The following is a 6,368-nucleotide window of genomic DNA, read 5'->3' as shown; positions in this document are numbered from 1 at the left end:
ACCACCACAGAGAAGCTTTCATGCTGACTGTAGAAGCTTTCCAAGTGGAGCAGTGGATGGCCCACTTTCGGATGCCGCGTGCCACCTTTTATTATATATTGGATTTACTGGCACCAGCACTGATGATGCAGTCCACCAACTACCGAAAGCCCATCACCTCAATCTGGAGATTAGCCATTGAACTGTGGTGGTATGCTACCCCCGGAGAGTACCGCACACTCTCCTGCCTGTTTGGTGTTGGGATTGGCACAGTCTGCAAGATCATCTACCAGGTGACATGGGCATTAGCGAATACCCTGTGCCAGCACTTTATCTACTTGCCAGAAGGACAGCACCTAGATGAAACCATCCAAGGCTTCCTCAGGCGTGGGTATCCGCATTGTGCTGGTGCCATAGATGGGACCCACATTCCCATCATCAGCCCCCAATGCCAAACCTGTGGATTATTATAATCAGAAAGGGTGGCATTCCGTTATTCTTCAGGCTGTTGCGGACCACCGATACTGGTAAGTACATTTGTACTAATTATTCTTTCATATCTACTTATATTTTATTTATTTTTTTGTAGGAATAATATATATATATATATATTTTTTTTTAGTTTTACAGATGTTTTTATATGGTGGCCTGGATGGGCACATGATGCCAGAGTCCTAGCCAACTCTGACTTGTATAATATTGCAGAGGAAAAGCGGGGTGGCTGGCTTTTCCCTAGAGAGGTAAAAATATATGGTCCATTTTCTCTTTATGTCCTCTATACTTATTTTCATTTGCTAGAGCAAAATATTACATGTGAAGTGCTGCAGAATGCATGATAGACCAAATTATTATTTGCAAACACATACTGTATATTGTGCAGTAAATTACACATGACATTTTTCTCACCTACATGACCACCATGTTGTCAATACACCTATGCCGTTTCTCATAATAGCGACCATATTTATTTTTAATAGAAATTGGTGACTGTAGATGGGGTGGAGATACCGGTACACATCATTGGTGATGTGGCATATCCTTTAAAGCATTGGCTAATGAAGGGTTATACCCAACATGTACAGTTGTCCCTGGAAAAGGTCACCTACACTCAAACTCTTAGCTCTGCCCGGATGGCTGTGGAATATGCTTTTGGATGTTTAAAAGGACGTTGGGGCTGTCTCATGAAGAGGAATGATGTGGACATAAAAATCATGCCCCATGTAGTAGCAGCCTGCTGCATTCTTCATAACACTTGTGAAATCCAAAAGCACCACTTCCTTCCGGAGTGGAATGTGCAGGACACTGAGGTGGGGGACATTACAAGTGATGCAGTAAGCTACATGAGGGAGCATGAGAACAGTGCTGAGCTCCTCCGGGTCACCATTGCAACTAACCTTCCCTCATTGGTTTATAATAAAAGGCAAAATGTAATCTTCCAAACAAATTTTTTGTTTATTTGGTTGTAAAGTTGTTGGTTTTTTTTACTTTAAATATGTACATAAATTATTTTTTTTAAATGAACAGTTTTAATACAATCTCAGAATGTTGCAAAAGTATAAAAACAGCATAAAACAGATGACAAGCATTGTATGGCCAGTATAGAAGAAAAGTGCCTTTTAGATCCCTGCAGACAAAACAAGACACTATATGAACATATGAAAAAAATGAATAGTGTCTTCACACAATAAACATTATAATTTTAGTGACACAATATAAAAAAACAAAAATAAAATAGTAAAGGTGCTGGTTGGTACAACAATAAAATATTTTAGATAGGCATATTTAGGGCAATTGCCTATACATTTTATACTCTGGTAACTCTAGGTTTGTGTGTGTTGTGTTATTGCTAGGGTTGTAATAATTGGGCCCCTTATTGCATTGCCCATATGTGCATTCTGGGTACACAGGGGCCTGTGGTATTGGCTGTGTTTGGTTGGCAAAACCATGAGCAAACGTGCGCTCAAGAAAATACATCTGTCTGTACTGAATATCCATTAATTGCCTCATAAATGACTGCTGCATTTGCCTTTCTTACTCTAGAAACCAATCCAATCTAGCATCCTCCTGCTTCTGAATGTCGGCATCAAATATACGGAGATGCTGCACGATCACAGAAGTAATTGCTCTAGCCGCTTGCTCCGACCTGTTGAGCTACTTCTTTTTGGGGGGCACATTGTAGACTGCAAAGGGAAGAAACAATAAACAAATTATAATATGCATTGAGGTGATATAAAGATAGTGGTGTTTGTGTACATGTGCTTGTGGGGCTTCTATCTACCTGCATGCTAGCAGCACTCTGCAACAGTTACCCTTTGGATTTAAGTGAAAGTAGTGTGTGTGTAATGTGGGTGTTTTTTTTTGTCTACTTACTATTAGCATGTAGCAGAGGGGTCTTTTAGGCTGTGCAGTCTCTGAGTTTGTCTCAACTACCACATCTATGGTGATATTAATACTGTCAGCATTCACAGATGAATCCATCCCGTCAGCATTCACAGATGAATGAATCCCACTACCTTCTCCTGGCTCATCGGTCATTAGGAGTGGTGATGTTGGTCTGCATTGTGAGGACGGCAGGGTAGCCTGTGTACAGAGCCAGCCCTAAGCATAGGCATTCCAAGCAAATGCCTAGGGCATCTGGAATGCCTGGGGGCATTCCACAGCTGCAGTAATTTATCAGAGCTCAGCTCTCTGATCAGGCCAGTGGAAGGGAGTGTGGAGGGTAATTCCTCCTCTCTGTACTCTTCAGGATTCTTGCAATATACAAGGAAGTGCATTGTCCTTCAGCAATCCCCTTGAGGGCCCCCAGCACCTGCAGTTTCTGGTTACAGCTTCCTGGCTAAACAAACTGTGTGCTGGGGAAACTTCCTATGAAGGGGAATGCTGCTGCTCCATCTGCCCCCATTTACCCCTTTACTACCTGGGGCAATGGGTATGCATTTCAGTCACTGTGCCAGCTGTTGCAAACAGCAACAACTTACATTATACAGGTACCAGAAACAACTTATAGTGTCCTGTATAAGAATAGGAGGCTGCGTACAGGATATTTCAGAAGTCTGTTATGTGTGTTGGTCTGGAAAGACCACACAGTGCAAGGTGGGTTAATAGAACTGCACTAAGGGTGCAGAGGGGGATAAATGTATAGTAGCAGAACTGTCAGATCTTCTTTACAGCTTCATATATGGGCAGGGGGGAGATAAGAGAATGCTGCAAGGAAGGGACACTAAACTACACATGCACAAAGTTCCAAAAGCTGCCTGAATTCCCAGTTTGTTGTACTTCTATGGCTGACATTACTGTCATCCTATGCCAGGGTGCAGAGGAGGGCTCTCTGTCATGTGCTATAATAATAATGTGCACTGTGTGTGCTGTATGGTAGGTGCAGAGCCTTTAGTGCCAGCTGCAGGACAATGAGCCATGAAGTTCTGCAGATATGACTTCCTGGTCCTGTTGGTCTGCTGCTAGGACTGATCTGGTCCCCATTCTCAGAGGCTTCTCCAGCACCAAGAATGTCCCCGTTCTCAGTTAAAGTTACATATGTATGTACTGTGTCATGGCATGTGTATTATGAAGTATGTCTATGTACTGTGATATTAAACAAACAGAGACGTCACACATTTTAAATGTCCTAATATAGTATCTTTTGTGGCAATACTAAAGCAATTGCTTTCTGTGCCACAAGGGAGGGAGTCATTGGTGGGTAAGGTGGTCTGACAGCAGCAATGAGCACTGTGGGGAATTTATCTAATATACTTTGGAGGGACTGGGTATGTAATGCCATCTGTTTTGATGCCTCCTGTGAAAATACCTACCGCAGCATCCTGATGGTTGGTATCCCAACAGGGGTCAGGTAAGTATACTTACCCTCCCCCTTTTCCCCCTAACCCTCCCTGCTTGAACCCTAACCCTCTCCACCCCGCACCCTAACCCTCCCCATTAGTGCCTAAACCTAAGTCTCCCCCTTTTGTGCCAAAACCTAACCCTAATCATACTGTATTCTTCTTATATATATTATATTGCATATAAACATGAACCATGCTTTGGAAAGCGATGATTTAACTTTGTTAAGTTGGCTTTGTAGGAAATGATGGTTCAGCTATTCTCCTTTCCATTTTAGAATGATTTACCCTTTTTGTGCTGCCAGTCTGTGAATCTCCTCTCCACAATGACCTGTAGACACGTTTAACCTTCTGTTGGATTGTTACCAAGCAGTTTGGGCCCCTGGGAGAATGGGGCACTTTCTGCTGGGCTGAACCCCTCTCTTACCAGTGTCCCGTTCCTTCCACTGATAGGATTGGCAGCCACTGTCACAATGTACCAGCAAGGCAGCCATGCTCAGGGCACTGTCGCTTTCTGAGCTATGTCTGCATCCAGTCATCTCAGCAGTGACAAGCAGTCTGCATTGCCTATATGTCAGATCACACTCTTCCACATGCCCACTATATACCATCAGACCCATCTAGATATGCCATCAGATCCCAACCCTCCACCCCCATTTAGGACTGCTTAAAAAATTTCCCAATCTTCCCTTGGGTAAGTTAGCTAGCTCAGGCTGAGGCTTGTAGACAGGGCCGGGGTGGCAAGTGGGCACTGACTGGGAACTGGGCAGAGAGGGGTGCTGGCAGTTCTGCTGACCCTGAGAGGGACTAGGTATATATGTATATATATATATATATATATAATGACATGTAGCCTGTTTGCAGTGGCTTGAATAGATTGAAATGTTGGGGAGAGGACTGAGAACTTCCAATTTATTTAATTTATTATACTGACAGCCCATCACGCTGTCTATCTATCTATAATGTGTGTGTGTATGTATATATGTATATATATATATATATAATATATATATATATATATATATCTACATATCTCCAGATATAGATATATATCTGCTAGGGGGCACCAGAAAAAATCTTGCCTAGGGCACCAAATTAGCTAGGGCTGGCTCTTCGTGTGTATCCGGTATCTCTTCACTATCCTCCTGCTGGCTGGAGCAGGATGACACAATTGAGAAGGACAGTGCTATGGGGTTTGTAAGCACTGTATTTCCAAAAGCACTGTAGCACAATTCGTAATGCACCCATTCCTTGCGGCCTGCACCACTTTTGTTGTGGTTCTGATCGTGTACTTTAGTGAACTGCTTACGCAAGGCCTTCAATTTATTTACCACATACTGCTGTGTGCGTTTTATCCCTTGGGACTTCAGCATCTGGGCTATATTGTGGAACACTACTGCATCTTTAACTGTGCCAGTCATCTGGTGTTTAATTTCATCATCTGCCCTGATGACCAGTAGCTCTTGGATATCGGCATCAGTCCAGTTCATGGCAGCATACATGCTGCTACAGGAACAGGCTGTGGGTCAGGCTGCTGTTCTGGCTGTGGCAGGCTGTATATCAGCCTTCGTTTGTAGCTGCTGCTCAGGCTGTGGTGCAGGTTGCAGTTCTGGCTGTGGCAGGCTGTGTATTAGCCTGCCTTTGCGGCAGCTGGTCAGCCTGTGGTGCAGGCTGTGTGGCTGCCTGCTTTTTTAACTGCTGGTCAGGCTGCTGTGCAGGAGAGTAGGAAGGCAAATGATGGCTGCATGTGCATCTCTCTCTGCAGGGCACTGACAAATGACATAATCTGCCAGTACCCCAGAAGCTCCAATCAGCATCTTTCAGAGCTAGCCGGGTCAAATAATCTGGCTAGCACCCATTTACACTGCGCAACCCTGGGAACAACCTGTTTTCAACCCTGCTCTCAACCTAAGTAAGATTGCCAGGTAAATCATCCTGGGTTATTTTTTCTGGGATCCATTCACACTGTGCCTTGACCCGGGTTATTCGGTTGGTGTAAAAGGGGTATAAGTAAAATAATCAGACATCATACATTAGCTTGGTCTACCACTAATATGTATATGACATTCAACTGTAACTGGCCTTTGATCCAGATACTGTGAATCCATTACCAAGCTTAAATTGCTGTCTAGCTGACTTCCAGAAGTGGATGAGTGCCACTTTACTGCAACTGAATCCTGACAAAACAGAGGTTCTTATGATATGAAATCACAATCAAAAGACTAGAAATCAGCTTTGCAAAAAAAAAAAAAAAGATTTGATCATGACTGACACCTGGGGCAAATGTTATAGAATGAAAGTTTAGAAAATGTGAGAGTTTAGCAGCAAACTTTCACACTTTTAAACTCGGTCATTTAATATCTGAGAACATGCAAAACTCACATGTTTTTAGACTAAAACTCTCATCCAGATGTTTTCCCATTTTAAAGATAAAACTCAACCAATGTGAGAGTTTACTGCTAAACTCTCACATTTTCTAAGCTCTCACCCTATTACATTTGGCCCCAGGTGTCAGTCATGCTTGATACTTATTTATTTTTTATCTGAGAAACT

The 6,368-nt window shown here is 43.0% G+C and overlaps 1 pseudogene; it reads right to left on the bottom strand.

Annotated features, from left to right (window-relative positions):
- Positions 1-1,761: 1,761 nt before the first annotated feature.
- LOC148519989 (uncharacterized) lies at positions 1,762-5,317 on the bottom strand (annotated as a pseudogene).
- Positions 5,318-6,368: the final 1,051 nt, after the last annotated feature.

This window comes from Taudactylus pleione, unplaced genomic scaffold, assembly GCF_031769625.1.
Source record: "Taudactylus pleione unplaced genomic scaffold, aTauple2 ptg000179l, whole genome shotgun sequence".
NCBI classification, from domain to species: Eukaryota; Metazoa; Chordata; class Amphibia; order Anura; family Myobatrachidae; genus Taudactylus; species Taudactylus pleione.
The sequence above is the reverse complement of the archived record's forward strand: the minus strand, read 5'-3'. Positions and strand labels throughout refer to the sequence as shown.